The following is a 20902-nucleotide window of genomic DNA, read 5'->3' as shown; positions in this document are numbered from 1 at the left end:
CATTTTCTCAATGTTTTTTCAATTTTACTTGTTCTTTACTTCTAGATACGACCTAGTAGGGATTATACACTGTCTCTTATTGGAGACCTTGAGTGTTGCAAATTCTCCTCTCTTTTGAAAACTTTCCGTGAAAGTGTTTATTCTAAAATAGGTCAAGGTATAAGGTTCTTATTTTTCTTCTGTTTCCCAAGTGGCTTCTTTTACTCTATGATTCTTCCATAGGACCTTAACAAGAGAGATTTCCTTGTTTCTCAATCATTTGACTTTCTTGTCTATTATTTGAATCGGGTCTTTTTTATACGTTAGGTCATCTCTCAAGAAGAGAGTTTCATGAGTCAGTACGTGCGAACGATCTAGGGTATACTTCCGTAGTATGGATACATGAAAGATATTATGTACTGCAGACAAGTTTGGGCATTGCCCGATTCTATAGGCCACAGATCCAATCCTTTCTAATATCTCAAAGGGATGGATAAACCTAGGGCTTAGCTTCCCCTTTTTACCCTACCTGAGCACCCCTCTCATGGGGTGCTACCTTTAGGAATATATGATCCCCTACCTACAATTCCATGTCCTTGCGCCTTAGGTCTGCATAGCTTTTCTCTCGGCTTTGTGCGGTTTGTATCCTAGCTTTAATCTTCTAGACTGCGGCGTTGGTACTTTGCACCAACTCTGGCCCAATAGTTGTCGTTTGCCCCCCTTCTTCCCAAAAGATAAGGGATCGAAATCTTCGTCCATAGAGAACCTCGTATGTGGCCATTTGTATGGTGGCTTGGCAAGTATTATTATAAGTGAATTTCATAAGGGGTAGGTACTTATCCAAGCTTCCTGCAAAATCCATCACATATACCCTCAACATGTCTTCCAATATTTGCTTGAGCATTTCTGTTTGACCATCTGTTTATGGGTGGAATGTCGTACTATAACTGCGTACCCAATGCCTTAGTTGAATTTTCCAGAAGCGAGATTTAAATCTGGCATCTCGGTCTAATACTATTGCCTTTTGTTGAATTTCCAGAAGCGTACCCAATACCTTTACTGATAAATATTCATTTTTAATGTTAGCAAGAGTAGCTTAGTTGGTCACACGTGTTTTATCCACGTTCAACGCACCTAATACAAGTTTATTACCTGACTATACAATCTAAAAACATAACTTGCTTATTCAATCTAAAATTAGTGATTATTTCTTTTTTAAAAATAATGAATTAGCGGAAATACCTTTACTTATGAATTTTCATTTTGAATATTAGCAGGGATAACTCTGTTGGGAGAGCGTCAGACTGAAGATTTGAAGGTCACGTGTTTGATCTCCACGTTCACCGCACCTGATTCTAGTTGCATAATCCGACTATTCAATCTAAAATTAGTCATTATTCCTTTCTGAAATCTCAATGAATTATCGGAAATACCTAACGTGTTCTAGTTCACCGCACCTTAAACAAGTTGGATAACTTGAATATCTTATTAAAAATTAGTGATTATTTCTATTTAAAATTTCAATGAATTAGCGAACCTTTACTGATGAATTTTCATTTTTAATGTTAGTGTGGATAGCTCAGTTAAGATAGCGTTAGATTGAAGATCTGAAGGTCTCGTGTTCGTTCCATGTTCACCACACATGGTTCACGGTGCATAATTTGACTATTCAATATAAAATTAGTGATTATTTCTTTCTAACATTTCAATTAATTAGTGGAAATACCTTTACTTAAAACTTAAAAACTTTCATTTTTAATGTTAGTGGGAATAGCTCAGTTTGGAGAGCGTCAGATTTAAGATTTGAAGGTCACGTGTTCGATCTCCACGTTCACCGCACCTGTTTCTTTTTGCATAACCTGACTATTCAATAAAAAATTAGTCATTATTTCTTTTTAAAATCTCAATGAATCAGCGAAAATACCTTTACTGATGAATTTTCATTTCCAATGATTGCGGGGATAGCTCAGTTGGTAGAGCGTGAGACTGAAGATCTGAAGGTTGTTCGATCCACGTTCACCGCACTTTGTTCAGGTTGTATAATTTGAATATTCTTTCTAAAATTAGTGATTATTTATGTTTAAAATATAATGAATTAGTGGAAATACCTTTACTTATGAATTTTCAATTTTAATATTTGGGTGGATAGCTCAGGGAAAGCATCATATTGAAGATTTAAAGGTAACGTTTGATCCACGTTCACTGCATTAGCGATTATTTCTTTTTGAATTTTTAATTTTAATATTAGCATGCATAGCTCAAGGAGAGCGTCATATTGAAGATTTAAAGGTAACGTTTGATCCACGTTCACTACATTAGCGATTATTTCTTTTTAAAATCTCAATGAATTAACAGAAGATCTGTCACGTTTTGTATCCAACTGGCATAAGTTGACTAAGTTGCATAACTTTACTATTCAATCTAAAACATGTGATTATTTATTTTTTATGTTATCTAGGATGGCTTAGTTGGGAGAGCATTAGATTGATTATTGGAAGGTCTTGTGTTCAATCTGCATTCATCGCACCTTATAGTTTTATGAATTTTTATTTTTAATGTTAGCGGGGATAGCTCAGTTTGGAGAGGGTTCAAGTTGACTAAGTTGCATAACCTGGCTATTCAATCTAAAATTAATGATATTTCTTTTTAAAATCTCAATGAAGTAGTGAAAATATCTTAACCCATGAATTTTTATTTTTAATGTTAGTGGGGATAGCTTAGTTTGGAGAGCGTCACTGAAGATCTAAAAGTCACGTGAGAGCATTACTGAAGATCTGAAAGTCACGTGAGAGCATCACTAACCTAAATATTCAATCTAAAATTAGTGATTATTTCTTTTTAAAATTTTTGATTATTTAATCTAAATTTAGTGATTATTTCTTTTTAAAATTTCAGAATTTTTATTTTTCAATGTTATAGGGGATAGCTTAGTTGGGAGAGCTTAATATTGAAGATTTGAAGGTTAGGTGTTGTTCGACCTTCACCACACCTAATTCAAGTAATATAACTTACTATCTTATCTAAATTTAGAGATGAATTTTCATTTTAATGTTAGCGTGGATAGCTCAATTGGGAGTGCGTTTGTAGATAGCGTGGATTCCTAATTCTTTATTTGACTATTAAATGCTCTATAAGACATTTAGTAAAATGACTCATTTTATTGCATGGAACAATAAAATTGATCTTCCCTTAGAATTGTCAATACATTCTACTTTCAATGTTGCTAAGTTGAGTCCTTTTGATGTAGGTGATGATTTTTCTGATTCGAGGACGAATCCTTTTGAAGAGGGGGATGATGATAAGAATCACGGTGTTCCAACTGGACCTATTACACAACCCAAGGCCAAGAAGATTCAACAAGCATTCATACTTCATCTACAAAATTGAATATGCTAGGTTCAACCATTATTTCATGTGTGAAAGCTGAGTCGTTTGAGTCAAGACCATTTGGAGATTCAAAAGTAAATATTTGAATGGTTGAAGTAGCGGATGAAGTTGCAAGCATCATTTCATGAGTCGTTAGAAAACTTTATTTCTTATTTTAATTTCATAAAGTTTTTAATGCTCAAATTGACTTCGTCTTCTGTGGAGATCTAAAGGGATCGAGATTAAATCACGGCCACTAACTTCTTTTGTGGGGAGACTATAAATACCCACACATTATTATGTAAAAGCATATTTGTGATCAATGAAAATTATCTCTCAAGTTGAGATGATCCCTCGTGTAGAAATTCGAGCATATCTTTGTCATTTCTAAGTTTTATGCAATTCTTGTGGTACATTGCATCTGAGTCATTCAATCAAGCCTTGATCAAGTTCGATTGTGGAGTGACTCGATTTAGAAAAAGGTTCCATAATCTAATTCTAGCTTTATCTCTTGGTTGATCCAAATTTTGTATAAGAAGGAGCGTCGATTGCATCGATTCCATCAACAGTCTTCCCATGAGTTCATGGTGCATGACTCATTTTTTATACCATTCACCTTCGAGCGCCACCATAGTTTTGCATCGTCCATGAGATGCATTGCGACCAACGTAACTCTTAGGTCCTATGAGCAAGTTCAAGTAACCTTCAAGTATTGTTCTACGTCAAAAATAAAGCTTTTTAATTCCTTAGCATCCGGGTTTCCATTTAAGGGGTTGTGTTCTTAGATTTTAAGTTTGTTAAGCCCACATGAACGTGGCTTGAGGTGTGGTTCTCTACAGCCCAACTTGTCAAACTCACTCGGGTGCTCATCAACCATGATGTCGTTCAACAAGAGAGACCTCGAAAACGACTGGATTATCGCATTAACCATTTGAATCACCTGCTCATCTCAACCATGACATCGTTCAACAAGAGAGACCTCGAAAATGACTGGATTATGCATTAACCATTTTAATTACCTGCTCATCTCAACCATGATGTCGTTCAACAAGAGAGACCTCGAAAACGACTGGATTATCGCATTAACCATTTGAAATTGAACAAAATATCTATAACATAACTCTAACGGTACGAAGTTCATAAAAGTCTTTTTAGTCTAAGGTAGAAACTGTAAAATAAAATGAAATAAGAAAATAATATTCCATTGCCTGGAATCGAACCTGGGTCTCCTGGGTGAAAGCCAGATATCCTCACCGCTGGATGACAATGGATTTTTGGTGTAGATGTCCTGAAGTCTTTTGTCAGATCGCTGAAGAGTTTTAGCATGATCTTTTGCTTAATGTCTAACTCTTCGACACGTCCTTCCCTGTGTGTGTTAGAGTTCTCATAGCTACCGCGACGTTTCAAGCTGTTCGATTGTGTGGCTCTTTCTTCAAAAGAGTCAATATAAAATGTTAGGTCTTTGATTGGCAACTCATCCAGGGGAGTGTCGATTGCATCGATTCCATCAACGATCATCCCATGAGTTTATGGTTCATGACCCATTTTTTATACCATTCACCTTCGAGAACTACCATAGTTTTGCATCGTCCATGAGATGCATTGCGACTAACGTAACTCTCAGGTTGTATGAGAAAGTTCCTGTAGCCCTCAACTCTCAGGTCGTATGATAGAGTTCTTAGAGCTACCGCGACATTTCGAGGTGTTCGATCATGTGGCTTTTTCTTCAAACGAGTCAACATCAAACGTCATGTCTTTAATTGCAACCCATCAAGGGGAGCATCAATTGCATCGATTCCATCAACGGTCTTCCCATGAGTTTATGGTGCATGACCAATTTTTTATATCATCCACCTTCGAGCGCCACCATTCATGAGATGCATTGTGGCCAACGTAACTCTTAGGTTCTATGAGCAAGTTCCTGTAACCTTCAAGTATTGTTCTACGTAAAAAATAAAGCTTTTTAATTCCTTAGCATCCTGGTTCCCATTTAAGAGTTTGTGTTTTTGGATTTTCAGTTTGTTAAGCCCAACATGAGCTTGGCTTGGGGTGTGGTTCTCTACGACCCCCCTTGTCAAACTCACTCTGGTGCTCATCTCAGTCATCTCAGCCATGATGGCGTTCAACAAAAGAGACCTTGAAAATGACCGGATTATCACATTAACCATTTGAATGACCTCAACCTCACTTGTTGAAATTGAACCAAATATCTATGACATAACACTATTAATGGTTCAAAGTTCATAAAAGTCTTTTTAATCTAGGATACTATTGAACTTGACCATTATAGTGCCTCTCAAACCAAGTTCATAAATTTTTTTTGAATTTAAGATACTATTGAACTCATCCATTATAGTGCTTCTCAAACCAAGGTAAAGTTTAAATATAATTTGTGACAAAAGATGAAACTATAAAATAAACGAAATAAGATCATAAAATTTCATTTTCGAGAATCAAACTCGAGTCTCCTCGATGAAAGCCAGATCTTCTATGTAATGTCTAACTCTTCGACACATTTTTTTTATGTGTGTGATAGAGTTCTCAGAGATACCGCCACGTTTCTTGTTGTTTGATCATGTGGCTCTTTATTCAAAAGAGTCAACATCAAACATTAGGTCTTTGATTGGAAACCCATACAGGGGAGCGTCGATTGCTTCAATTCCATCAATGGTCTTCCTATGATTTTTTGGTGCATGACCAGTTTTTTATACAATTCACCTTCAAGCGCCACCATAGTTTTGCATCGTCCATGAGATGCATTGTAGGCCAATGTAACTCTCATGTCCTCTGAGCAAGTTCCTATAGTCTTGAAGTATAATATCAAAACATATTAACGTATTTGATATGTTAAATATTAAAATAATTGATGTGTATCATAAACATTAAATAAAATTATATATTTGAAATTTGAATGAGATTCATATTAATTAAACATATATTATGATATTCTACGATATTTTAATATTATTGAAATAAGATATTATATCTTAATGTATTAGGTATTCAAATATATAATTTGACAAAAATTATCACAAGTTCACTTTAAATAGAACCCTAGGGTTAAGTCAAAAAGCATCGAACACTAAATACTGTGACATTTTAGGTGATATTTTGCAGAGGAAGCTGATAAGGTCTTCAAAGAGCATGTGGTCATGTCTGGCATTTTATATTAACAACATGGTGAAAAGAAACCAGAAATTCTGATACTGGTAATTAACTACAAACCTTTGAATAAGGTTTTAGAATAAATAAGATATCCAATCCAAAACAAAAATGATTTCATAAAAAAAATTTAGAGTCAAATGTTTTTATAAAATTCGACATGAAATTGTGATTTCGAAAAATTCTAGTTTCCTTAAAGGACAAATATAACATAGCATTTAATGTCCAATTTAGAAAATATGAGAGGAACGTCATGCCATTTAGGCTAAATAACGCTCCATCCGAATTTCAGAAGATTATGAATGATATTTTCAATCCTTTCAAAAAAATTCGATAGTTTATATCGATGATGTGTTGATATTTTCTAAAACCATTAAGATCAACACTTTAAACATCTACATACATTCATTAATGTAATCAAAAGAAATCACCTAGTTGTGTCCATACCCAAAATCAAATAATATCAAACTCAGATATATTTGGCCAACGGTTATATCCCGTCCGCTAGAGCTTTGAAAAGTACTTTCTATTCTCTGTAATTCTTTCTTACTGTACATACGTGAAGTCATCAATAGAAAAATCCTTTTAGCCAGAGTTCTCCTTGCACTTTTCTCTATCCTGTTCTTTGTGTTCATCTAGATCGAGCGTGTGCGTTGTTGTGCGATCCTAACAGGCCCTTCTATCTTGGATAGAAATTTGTTACACTTTTTGGACCGACACTATGTCTAAGGGGTCACTAAGGTTAAAATCCTACAAAATGGATCCATGGCTCAGTGGTAGAGAATTTGACCGGTCACCCGTTTGAACTTGATTAGGCCCTTTTATTTTGGAGAGACACTTTTTACACTTTTAGACTGACACTCTGTAGAAGGGGTCATTAAGGTTGAAATCATGCAAAATGGGTCCATAGCTCAGTGGTAAAGCATTTGACGGCAGATCAAGAGGTCACCCATTCGAATTTGGTTGGTTCCTTTTATCATTTTACTTTGTTTTCAACCTCTTTTAACTTGCAATCCGTGCTTGGAGAACCCATCGAAATGTGAGTTTGTAACCCATCCGTTAGGGTTCTTGGAATGATTCTCTAGATTATCCCTTCCATGTTGGGAGTCGGGCCATGGGTCTTGGGTGAAGGAACCGTTGGTTTACCGCCCCTAAGAGTTAAGGAAGCATCTTGAGGCTAGTTTCACATAGTATCATTGTCTTTGAGATAACAATTCTTTTCTATTTTATATAAATTTTTTAAATATGGGTTCATTTCCAAATGCATGCTAACACCCTTATTGTTGAATAAATGACATGAAACTAGTTTCACATAGTAACGTTGCCTTTTTCTCCTATTGGTGGAAGGATAATAGGTTGATTATACCTATAGGGTAGTTTTAAGCGTGACAACGAGACTAAGTTTTTTTTTTTTTTTTTAAGTTAAAAATTAGAATTATAACAATCTGCCTAAAACCCTCAGACTAATTTTGCTTCATTTCTAAATTGTAAATTGTAAACTCAAACATTTCAAAGAAATAAAAAAGTTTTGATGGTACCAATGCTAACCAGAAAACAATCAACCAAATTGATTTCGAACATAGAAAACTTCATGTCTCCATCTTGTAAGGCCAATAAACCAAAGGGCCTAATATAGTTATCCATGGATGTTGACTTTGACCAATTCCTACTATTTTTTTTTTATATTTTGAAACTATTTTAAACACTTTTTTCTTGTACTCCTTATAATTTTACCTTTTAAGGTTGTAAATATTTGTGCACACGTGACTATTATGATTATTAGTCAACTGAGTTAAGTGGAAATAAATTTTGAAGATGAAATTAAAGTATTAATTTTGATATCATCCTTACCTGAGTTTTGGGATATTGTTATTAATGAGATTCAATCTAATGCCATTAGTAATTCACAATGATAATATTCAAAATACTTGACAAAAAAGAATAGTCAACGTAAGATATTTGAAACAAATAAATATTTTGTCCTGTATGATATATCAAATCACTCATTTGAAATTCCTTAATAATAAACCTGAAGTCTTACATCTTTTATAGTGAAAAGTTCCTTAAATAGAAGTCTTATTAGATACTTCTAAGCATTTAGAGATCAACTAGACACAAAGCTAAACATTCTAAAAAAAATTAGGGGTTAAACTTTTAAGTTAAGCTAATTTAAGAAACTTATGATTTTTATATTATCAAGAGTTTAATTGAGCTACGTCAATTCAATCGAGTGGACCCAAGAATTGAACCAAACCAAACCAAACCAAACCAACTAGTTAGTAACATGATTTAGTGGAAGCATTTTCACGCAAAGTAGAAGCAATAATGGATGGTTTGAAATAATATAGTTTTCACCCCTTGTTTCTCGAGTGAATATTGAAATAATATAGTTTTCATGTTAAGTTTTGCACGGAAGAAAGAAAGACGGGGATGTAAAGTATTATTTCAATTTTTTTGTAATATACAACAATATATAAATTAACTATAAGAAATATATAAAATTACATGTTCTCCAAGAGCTTCAATCAACACTCGAGGGTTACTTCTGCAACCACTCTAAAGGTGCTCAAGATCACAACGAGTTAGATAAAACAGCTCTAGAACTTTGAATCCAATAACTTGAGTTTGACTCATGATAGGATCTCCCTTCTTGTGGAATCTGCATAAAATAGGAAACCCATTCCAAAATAAACTGTAGAGAGAAAAAGAATAATAGAATTACAATAGAGAGAAGAAAAAAGAATAGAAGTTATTTTTATTTTCTAGAAGTTAATTACGGTAGAGAGAGAAGAAAAAAAAATAGAATTACTGTAGAGAGAAAAAAAAGAATAGAATTACTGTAGGGAGAAGAAAAAAAGAATAGAAGTTATTTTGGAGTTCTTATTTTTTATTTACACGGTAGAGAGAAAAAAAAGAATAGAAGTTAAGAAGTTATTTTGGAGTTCTTATGAACATAGGGGCATTTCGAGAATTGAACTCGAGACCTCTCACACCCTAAGTGAGAATCATACCACTAGACCAAATGCCCTTTCTAAAAAAAATGCAACATTTTTAGCTCCTACTCAATATATTTTTTTCTCTCAAGTTTGAAATCTATTTTTTTGAGCGGTTGTTGGACTATAAAACAAAAAGTTGATGGTCTAGTATTTTACTTGTAAGTAAGGCTTGTAATATTAAATTGTTCTAATATGCAAGTGTTATCAAATAAACTACAACCCAACAAATGAATCAAACTAATCAGTTTGGGTTGGGTTGGATTTATTCGGCTCAGTTCATCAGTTTGTTTGATTTAATTCTTCTATTTTGCTTCGTATGACAAGAAAATGAAGTTGTATTGATTGTACCATAGTTTGATTTATGACAAACTCATATGAAATATAATTTCATAAATAGTACTAAGAGTTCGAGTCTATAAACATTTCATGAACTTAAGTGAAACTTATGCTTCATTAAAGACGAGATAAACTTTAGTTAAGTAACTCGAACTTTAAATTACTTCATGTGGAGCTTCAATTACTCTATGTTAGCTACTATCTTTAGGATTTACTAATTGGACAGAGTTCTTGGATTTAGGGGATTGTTTTATGTAATTTTCAACTACAACTTATGTTTTCAAATTTTTAGGTCATAATTTAGGTAGTGGTTGTATATTATGGATGAACACTAGAGTTTCTATCCTGTTCACCACAACTATTCTAGTTTTTGTTTGAAGGCTACAATTGTCATCTATGTTGTATGGCAATAAAATTTGTTTAGATGAAATTTTAGTTAAAGTTTCATATTTTACTTCTTGCGAGTAAAAAATTTGTTTCTTCGCATAATATGAATTTAGTTGCAAAGTTTTTAGGAATTAGATGGAGAAAGAAATTTTCTTTAAAATAATAAATAGACCCAAGTTCATCTATGTTGTTGTCTAATTGTGATTTTGCAAAAAGCTTAACTAATATGAAATATCGAGGTAAATCAAGAATATATCCTACACATCATTCAAGATGACAATAAAATTGAGTTAAATTGAACGCAGTTTTAGTTTCATGTTTAGTAGGTTCAAGATGAAGCATAATTGTATTAATGATATTAAAGAGAAATTCGTGTTTTATTAGAAGAGACCAACTTCATTTAAGGTACTAGGAGTTTAAACTACTTCCATTGTAATTTCAATCACTCCACAATGATTACAAATTTAGGGTTGGCTAATTGGACATCAATTATCAACTTTAGGTTATAATTTAGGTAGTAGCCATTATAATATTGATAACTCTCTAAAAGTAGAGTTATATAAGTCTTTTTATAGTTAATATTGCACCCTTATTCACAATTTTCTCATTTATTACTCATTTATTCTACTTAGTGAGCATGAAATCGTTTATTGCGGTCTAACATGAAAAAAAAAAAATGATATGGCATAAATCGATCTTAATTGTATATTTAATTGAATTATATGGTAAAATTTCAGACATTTATGCTAAATCATGTGGGAGTAGCAAATTTGGAAACAAATGGGGGATGACATGAAAATTTTAAATCCACATCATCAGTCCAAGTGGGTCATTGACTACCCAATGAGGAACATCCTATGTGGACTCCTTATTCCTTTTCAGCCCTAAAGGGGAACCCATGCTCAATATAAAAGGAAAAGGAAGACCAAGAGGAGAGGAGCCACATTTTGGGGGAGAAAATCGAATTACACAGCAGCAGCCTCTACTGTGAAACCAGAGAAGAAGAAGAAAACACTAATCCAGCAGCTGTTGACAGCAGAAAGAAAAGAAGACCAACAAGGATTGATTAGGGCAAAGAGGTGGACGTGAGAGCTCAAGAGAAGGGAACTTCCATTGACGAACGGCAACAAACCGGGATAACTCTCTATTTTCTTATTCCATCAATTTTACATGATGAAGATGCGGATTCCTCTGTTTAATTCAGTTTGTATGGAGAGCTAAACTTAATAGGGGAGGCGAGAGAGTTTTATATAGTTTAAGTATGTTGACGGTATTATTTTAGTTTATTAAAGAGTTGTTGTTAATAGCCCTAAGCAATGCTCCTAACGTTCTATTAACCACCTTAGTTTGCTCGTTAATCTTAAGATGACATGTAGTTGAAAATAATAATTTATTACCCAATTTATGATTTAATATTCTTATAAATAATAGCCCTAAGCAATGCTCCTAGTATTTTTTTACCTAATTTATGACTTAGTATTCCAAAACTGACTTAAAAATTTAACATCCCTATCTTTTTTTGTGCAGCAAACATTGGCAACATTGACTACAAAGCTTATAAACATCGTGCTTCATGGCAAAGGTCATATGGATCGTGATGAGCATTTTCTCCCATATCTTGGTTTCGCTAACTAAAGTTTTCCAATAACTCCCAAACTTCATTACCTTATATAACCTCTTGGGATAAGGATTCATATAACATTTCATAAAATAAGATCTACCGATGAATTTCATAGCATTTGAAGGTCATCTAGGTCATGAACCGAAGGTAAATTACCTTAGGGGCACTATGGTCATTTTACACTGTTTCTTGGTTTACCTACTTATCCTTATCTAATGACCACCAACTTTCATATCTGATCTCAACATACTATAATATGCTCAGTATTAAAATTTGATAGGCAGAAGAGCTCATATAGTGGGTTATTTTAACGTTACTTAAATCTCGAGCTATTTCATCGATTTGGGGTCTTAACTCACGGTTCTTTGGGTTTTTCTTTCATATATCCTTAATTCATACTTGGTTTAGGGTTCATATGAAAATCCAAGCGATTTATACAAGTATTTCTTAACAAAAAGTCCAAGGTGGCTACTTGCCTCGTCGTCGACGTTTGGGACGTCTATTCTTGAGCTTCGAGTATCTAAATTACTTCAAAATTTCCTTCCACGTACTCTTTATTGTGTCTAGTTTCTGAAACCATAAGATTTTCTATGAGAATAGGTCTGGAATGGGGTTAAAATTGAGAAAGCCCGAGAAAAAGTCAAATTTTGAGTTGACTTGGACAGTTCAGTTGAACTGGCCATATCATCGTTTTCTTCCTCTGAACAGGAAGACGATGCGCATTTTTCGCGTCGCCGCCATCTGAAACTTGGCCTGTACAACCACATTTACAGCGTTTCTCTCCTCGATTTCTTCGTGAAACTTAAAGATGGGTATTACAAGGAAGGGCTAGGGATTGATTTGATACCTTCTCGTGGATCGTAGCCTAAGATATTCGCTTCCAAAGTTCATCCAAAATCCGATTTATCGCTGGAGATAAAACAAAGGATTTCTTATTGGGTAGCCGATTCTAGGGGTTTCAAGGCCCTATTTCTTCATCGAACCTCTTCCATATCCTTTCTTCAGGCTAAAGGAATTGGTTTGGAGGAACGTCTTTGAATGTAAGACGTTAATTTCCAAAAATCGTTCTCGGTATGCAACTCACTCGAAACGCCAGATTTTTTGATCTCTTGGGTAGCTTGTTTTACGATGTTTCCTCTCTGGATTCCTTCATCAAGTTTACTCAACTTCTTCCTCTGAAGCTAGAGGATCCTTAATTTGAAGGAAAAGAGATCGTAGATACGAATTCGACTCTTATCCCCAATTTAATTTCAAAACCTATTTCCTTCAATTCGACACGCTCTCGAGGTTACTTTTCTTTGTGGTCTTCTATGGAAGCATTCCTTGGAGGTGTAGAAACTGATTGGAATCATTCTTGCTCGATGAATCATCATGTATCCTCGGATTGGATTTTCAAGTTTTTCTTGAAGTTCTTCAATGGTTGATTGAATTGGGGGAATGGTTTCTAGGCTCTTTCAGCACTATATTCCTTCATCGAACTTGTGGGTAATCTTGTTGAGAAACGGTAGGAATAAGTTTGAAGAGAAATGGTGGAGGATTGCTCTCAAATTTGGAAGAAATCTGAAAGTAGGAGACCCATAATCTAAACGCTTATTGCCCTCGATTGGGGGATCGACCTTTCTCGATTCTTATTCCGTATTGTTTCTCCTACTTCAGACTTTATAGGAGGAGCTTAAACCGACATTGAGAGCTCCAGATTCTTCGTTATTCAGAAGTTTGAAGAGAAATGGTGGAGGATTGCTCTCGAATTTTGAAGAAATCTGAGAGTAGGAGACCAACAATCTAAACGCTTATTGCCTTCGATTGGGGGATCGACCTCTCTCGATTCTTATTCCGTATTGTTGCTCCTACTTCAGACTTTATAGGAGGAGCTTAAACCAACATTGAGACCTCCAGAATCTTCGTTATTTAGATATCGAACTTTCTGGATAATTTTTTGGAGATATCAACTCCGATCATAGCCTTACCGACCTTGGCTTTGAATACTAGTCGTTGGATGTGATGATCCGTGCGTGTTCGTTCTAGATCATATCAAATTTTGGAGAAGATCCGACGGTTGAAATTTGTGTTCGAAGGATTTTGCTTGGAGTGGCATTTCTGTAATTATCCATTCTTCTAGGGGTATTTTGTAATTTGCCACTTTTTGAATATTTTATTATTATTTTTCTCAAAAAATCCATAATTTTTCTACAAATTCCTCATCGCTTTTTTATCATTTTTCGCTTATTTTGAATCTAGAGAAGAACGAAAAATACTAGATTAAAAATAGAGGTTAGTCCATGGCCCATACTCCAAAGTCCACTCTTATCCACGACCAACTCTTAGTTACTTGAAAAAAAATGATAAACATGGAGTGAGTAAAACTTAGTAAGTAGCCTACTCGTAGGTTCTTAATCGCGACCGTAAGCTAGGATATTACTTCTTGTTATGTTTTCAGGATCTTAGAACTTAGAGGTCATCGTGTCATGTATCATATACTGATCCTGAAAACCTTCTGCTAAAATAACCTTCAATTTTCTCCCCATGAACACATGAGTGGTGTCGTCATAATCATGTAATCCTACTGGTAAATCGTGGTGCAGGACATCTCGTTTAGCTGATGGGAAAGGTAAGCCTATCATAACATCCAGCTCATGATACATATTGCACGACATCCTACCTAAAGAGGAATAGGGGCCTTTTAGTACACATCGTAATGCAGATAATGGTTACTTATGGGTATGGATCCTAGCAACTTATTTAGCATGTTATTCACATAGTTCTAGGTACTTGGTACATGGATTATTGATGAACCTAGGTTTATACATAATGTCATAGGTTAGGCTTTAGGAGTTGAGGTTTTAGCTTAGGAAAACATTAGAGGGTAACCTAACGTGGACTAATTCGTGTGAAAACCTACTAGCACTTTGAGGACCTCTTTCCTTCACCAAACTTATGGGTAAACTTATTTAGAAGGTGCAGGAACAAGTTTGGAAATGAATAGTGGACTATAGTTCTCGAATTATAGGTAAACCCATGAACACGATACCCCAAAACAAAAAACTTGTATCTCTCGATTGGGTACTCGATTAAGCTTGCTTCTTGCCCCTAATAGTCTACCCTTATTCATAATTTATAGATGGATTTTTCACTACCATTGAAACGTCTAGAATTTCTATAATTTCATTCTTGATTTTTCTGAATCTTCTGCCAAAAAAGTCTTCTCCGATCGGAGCCTTTCTTTTTTAAGTAACTTGTAATTCTTATTCTATAAAAAATTTAATGATTCGGGAAGTTTATACAAATTAGAAAAAGTACCATTTTCTCAATGTTTTTTCAATTTTACTTGTTCTTTACTTCTAGATAGAACCTAGTAGGGATTATACACTGTCTCTTATTGGAGACCTTGAGTGTTGCAAATTCTCCTCTCCTTTGAAAACTTTCAGTCATCGAAAGTGTTTATTCTAAAATAGGTCAAGGTACAAGGTTCTTATTTGCCTTCTGTTTCCCAAGTGGCTTCTTTTACTCTATGATTCTTCCATAGGACCTTAACAAGAGAGATTTCCTTGTTTCTCAATCATTTGACTTTCTTGTCTATTATTTGAAACGGGTCTTCTTTATACGTTAGGTCATCTCTCAAGAAGAGAGTTTCGTGAGCCAGTACGTGCGAACGATCTAGGGTATACTTCCGTAGTATGGATACATGAAAGATATTATGTACTGCAGACAAGTTTGGGCATTGCCCGATTCTATAGGCCACAGATCCAATCCTTTCTAATATCTCAAAGGGACGGATAAACCTAGGGCTTAGCTTCCCCTTTTTACCCTACCTGAGCACCCCTCTCATGGGGTGCTACCTTTAGGAATATATGATCCCCTACCTACAATTCCATGTCCTTGCGCCTTAGGTCTGCATAGCTTTTCTCTCGGCTTTTTGCGGTTTGTATCCTAGCTTTAATCTTCTGGACTGTGGCGTTGGTACTTTGCACCAACTCTGGCCCAATAGTTGTCGTTTTCCCCCCTTCTTCCCAAAAGATAAGGGATTGAAATCTTCGTCCATAGAGAACCTCGTATGTGGCCATTTGTATGGTAGCTTGCCAAGTATTATTATAAGTGAATTTCATAAGGGGTAGGTACTTATCCGAGCTTCCTGCAAAATCCATCACATATACCCTCAACATGTCTTCCAATATTTGCTTGAGCATTTCTGTTTGACCATCTGTTTATAGGTGGAATGTCCTACTATAACTGCGTACCCAATGCCTTGGAAAATTTTAAATCTGGCATCTCGATCTTGTTAGGATCGATACCAGTTGTTAGGATCGCACAACAACGCACACGCTCGATCTAGATGAACACAAAGAGAAGGATAGAGAGAAGTTGCAAGGAGAACTCTGGCTAAAAGGATTTTTTATTGATGACTTCAGGTATGTACAACAAGAGAGAGAGTACAGAGAATAGAAAAGTACATTCTCAAAGCTATACCGGACCAGATATATATAGGGTATATTTTACTATATATAGCTTTACCAGATTTAGCCATCTACTATATATAGTTATTTACCATATATAGCTTTACCGGATTTAGCTTTACCATATATAGCTTTACTATATATAGCTTTACCAAATATAGCTTTACCGGATATAACCGTTGACCAAGCTATAAATAAGTATCAGGCTCCATAGCCTAACAATTCTCCCACTTGGAGACTGATCTAGTCAACCAAGAATTTCACTCTCAAACGACCATGAGCATCCACTGCACCATACCAATTGAGGTTTTGCACAACCTCAATATTCCAACATCAACACATTTTGTTAACATGTTTGCTGGATTCTTTGCACCCTCTATCTTCTCAAAACACATCACCATCTTCAACTAACCTCCGAGTGAAATGGTATCGCCTTCTGTGTTTTGAATGATAGACCGGGTTCCTCGCCAACAGCATGAGTCTCAGGAGTTTCTTGAGTATCTGCTACAACATCACTATGTGAATCTTTTAGCAACTCAACCTCAACTCCCACTTGCTTCACCTCTGGTTTCTCAGCAAGAGTCTTAGGAGTTTCTTGAGTATCCGCTACAACATCACTCTGTGAATCTTTGAGCAACTCAACCTCAACTAAAGTTTCAGCGACGCTTCCGGCCGACGCAACCCCCTCTAGAGCTTCAACGACGCTTCCGGATGACGCAACCCCCTTTGGAGCTTCGGCGACGCTTCCAGCCGATGCAACCCCCTCTGGAGCTTCAGCGACACTTCCGGACGACGCAATCCCCTCTGGAGCTTCAGCGACGCTTCCGGACGACGTAACCCCCTCTGGAGCTTCAGCGACGCTTCCGGACGACGCAAACCCCTCTGGAGCTTCAGCGACGCTTCCGGACGACGCAAACCCCTCTGGAGCTTCAGCGACGCTTCCGGACGACGCAACCCCCTCTGGAGCTTCAGCGACGCTTCCGGACGACGCAACCCCATCTGGAGCTTCAGCAACGCTTCCGGGTGACGCAACCCCCTCTGGAGCTTCAGCGACACTTCCGAGCGACGCAACCCCCTCTAGAGCTTCAGCGACACTTCCCGCCGACGCAACCCCCTCTGGAGCTTCAGCGACGCTTCCGGACGACGCAACCCCCTCTAGAGCTTCAGCGACGCTTCCGGATGAGGCAACCCCCTTTGGAGCTTCAGTGACGCTTTCAGCCGACGCAACCCCCTCTAGAGCTTCAGCGACGCTTACGGGCGACGCAACCCCCTTCTGGAGTTTCAGCGCGCTTCTTCCGGTACTTTTCTTCAATTCTCTAACAGTCTTTGTGAAGCTAACTCGTTTATGTTTGCTCATAACGAAGTTCTCACAAGAACTCATAACAATCTCCGCATCAAATTCACCTTTTTCATAGCCGACAGTTTTTCGTACATATTCGACAGCGTCTTCAACAGACCTGACGTTGTCTTCTCCTTGATAATGTTGAACACCACGTTTCTGGATAGCGTCAACCGGATCAGCCCCAAGGCTTATCGATCCTTGAGCTTCCACTGTTTCGTGGTCATGGTATCCGGCTTCACCCCCAACAGAGGTTCGTGAAGATCTTTCTGGTACAGATAATCTTCAATCTGCATCTTCCAGAAACCGAAATCGGATCCATCGAACTTCTCAGTTCCAATCTTTGAAATTAACATCTTCACAGATCGTGGTGAATTTCGCCTGGCTCTGACTTCCACCTGGCTCTGACTTCCGCCTGGCTTTGACTTCTGCCTAGCTCTGACTTCCGCCTAGCTCTGATACCAGTTGTTAGGATCGATACCAGTTGTTAGGATCGCACAACAACGCACACGCTCGATCTAGATGAACACAAAGAGAAGGATAGAGAGAAGTTGCAAGGAGAACTCTGGCTAAAAGGATTTTTTATTGATGACTTCAGGTATGTACAACAAGAGAGAGAGTACAGAGAATAGAAAAGTACATTCTCAAAGCTATACCGGACCAGATATATATAGGGTATATTTTACTATATATAGCTTTACCAGATTTAGCCATCTACTATATATAGTTATTTACCATATATAGCTTTACCGGATTTAGCTTTACCATATATAGCTTTACTATATATAGCTTTACCAAATATAGCTTTACCGGATATAACCGTTGACCAAGCTATAAATAAGTATCAGGCTCCATAGCCTAACAGATCTAATACTATTGCCTTTTGTTGAATTTCCAGAAGGGTACCTAATACCTTTACTGATAAATATTCCTTTTTAATGATAGCAAGAGTAGCTCAGCTGGGAGATTGTTAGACTGAAGATTTGAAGGTCACACGTGTTTTATCCACGTTCAACACACCTAATACAAGTTTATTACCTGACTATACAATCTAAAAACATAACTTGCTTGTTCTATCTAAAATTAGTGATTATTTCTTTTTTAAATATAATGTATTAACGGAAATACCTTTACTTATGAATTTTCATTTTTAATATTAGCAGGGATAACTCTGTTGGGAGAGCGTCAGACTGAAGATTTGAAGGTCACGTGTGTGATCTCCACGTTCACCGCACCTGATTCTAGTTGCATAACCCGACTATTCAATCTAAAATTAGTCATTATTCCTTTCTGAAATCTCAATGAACTATCGAAAATACCTAACGTGTTCTAGTTCACCGCACCTTAAACAAGTTGGATAACTTGAATATCTTATTAAAAATTAGTGATTATTTCTATTTAAAATTTCAATGAATTAGCGAACCTAAGTAGTTCAGGAGCTGATCCTCCAGTTTCCCCATAGTTAGAAGCTCCAGCTCCGTATCAAGGTCACGGTCGATATCGTCCACATCTTACTGTTCAATCTAATCTGTGTCATTCATCTTTCGGTTCGGCTTTACAGTGAAAGAAAGAAATCCGGGATTTACTGATGAATTTTCATTTTTAATGTTAGTGTGGATAGCTCAGTTGAGATAGCGTTAGATTGAAGATCTGAAGGTCTCGTGTTCGATCCATGTTCACCACACATGGTTCACGGTGCATAATTTGACTATTCAATATAAAATTAGTGATTATTTCTTTCTAACATTTCAATTAATTAGTTGAAATACCTTTACTTAAAATTTAAAAACTTTCATTTTTAATTTTAGCGGGGATAGCTCAGTTTGGAGAGCGTCAGATTTAAGATTTGAAGGTCACGTGTTCGATCTCCACGTTCACCGCACCTGTTTCTTTTTGCATAACCTGATTATTCAATAAAAAATTAGTCATTATTTCTTTTTAAAATCTCAATCAATCAGCAAAAATACCTTTACTGATGAATTTTAATTTCAATGATTGCGGGGATAGCTTAGTTGGGAGAGCGTCAGACTAAAGATTTGAAGGTCACGTGTTTGATCCACGTTCACCGTACTTTGTTCAGGTTGTATAATTTGAATATTCTTTCTAAAATTAGTGATTATTTATGTTTAAAATATAATGAATTAGTGGAAATACCTTTACTTATGAATTTTCAATTTTAATATTAGCGTGGATAGCTTAGGGATTAGTAGAAGGATGATTTAAAGGTAACGTTTGATCCACGTTCACTACATTAGCGATTATTTCTTTTTAAAATCTCAATGAATTAGCAGAAGATCTATCACGTTTTTTATCCAACTGGCATAAGTTGACTAAGTTGCATAACTTTACTATTCAATCTAAAAGATGTGATTATTTATTTTTTATGTTATCTAGGATGGCTTAGTTGGGAGAGCATCAGATCGATTATTGGAAGGTCTTGTGTTCAATTTGCATTCATTGCACCTTATAGTTTTATGAATTTTTATTTTTAATGTTAGCGGGGAGAGTGTCAAACTAAAGATTTGAAGGTCGCATGTTTAATCTCCACGTTCACCGCACCTGTTTCCATTTGCATAAGCTGACTATTCAATAAAAAATAAACTAGTTATTATTTATTTTTAAAATTTCAACCAATAATGAATTAGCAGAAATACCTTTACACATAAATTTTGATTTTTAGTGTTAACGGGGATAGCTTAGTTCAGACTGAATATCTGAAAGTTACATGTTTAATCCACGTTCACCGCACTTGGTTTACGTTGCATAAGTTCATTAAGTTGCATAACTTTATTCAATCTAAAATTAGTGATTATTTCTTTTTAAAATATAATGAATTAGAGGAAATACCTTTACTTATGATTTTTTTTTCAAATATTAGCGAAGATAACTTAGTTTTGAGAGTGTCAGACTGAAAATGTGAAGGTCTCGTGTTCGATCCACGTTCACCGCACCTGATTCAAGTCACATAACTTCACTCGTGACTATTCAATTTAAAATTAGTGATTATTTCCTTTTAAAATATCAATGAATTAGCTAAATACTTTACTAATGAGTTTTCATTTTTAATGTTAGCGGGGATAGCTTCGTTGGGAGAGCGTCACTAAAGATCTCAAGGGCACGTGTTTGATCCACGTTCACTGCACCTTATTCAAGTTGACTAAGTTGCATAACCTCGCTATTCAATCTAAAATTAGTGATTATTTCTTTTTAAAATCTCAATGAAGTAGTGAAAATATCTTATGAACCCATGAATTTTTATTTTTAA

General features: G+C 35.8%; 2 non-coding genes across 2 annotated transcripts; one reads left to right on the top strand and one right to left on the bottom strand.

Moving 5' to 3' along the window:
• Positions 1-9463: 9463 nt before the first annotated feature.
• On the bottom strand, positions 9464-9535 carry TRNAP-AGG (transfer RNA proline (anticodon AGG)). Its single transcript has one exon. It is a non-coding gene; the product is annotated as a tRNA-Pro (tRNA).
• Positions 9536-19634: 10099 nt separating this feature from the next.
• TRNAF-AAA (transfer RNA phenylalanine (anticodon AAA)) lies at positions 19635-19707 on the top strand. The gene has a single exon. It is a non-coding gene; the product is annotated as a tRNA-Phe (tRNA).
• Positions 19708-20902: the final 1195 nt, after the last annotated feature.

This window comes from Cucurbita pepo, chromosome 10 (assembly GCF_057944985.1).
Source record: "Cucurbita pepo subsp. pepo isolate OVF chromosome 10, ASM5794498v1, whole genome shotgun sequence".
Classification (NCBI taxonomy): Eukaryota; Viridiplantae; Streptophyta; class Magnoliopsida; order Cucurbitales; family Cucurbitaceae; genus Cucurbita; species Cucurbita pepo.
This window is presented reverse-complemented; position numbering and strand designations above follow the sequence as displayed.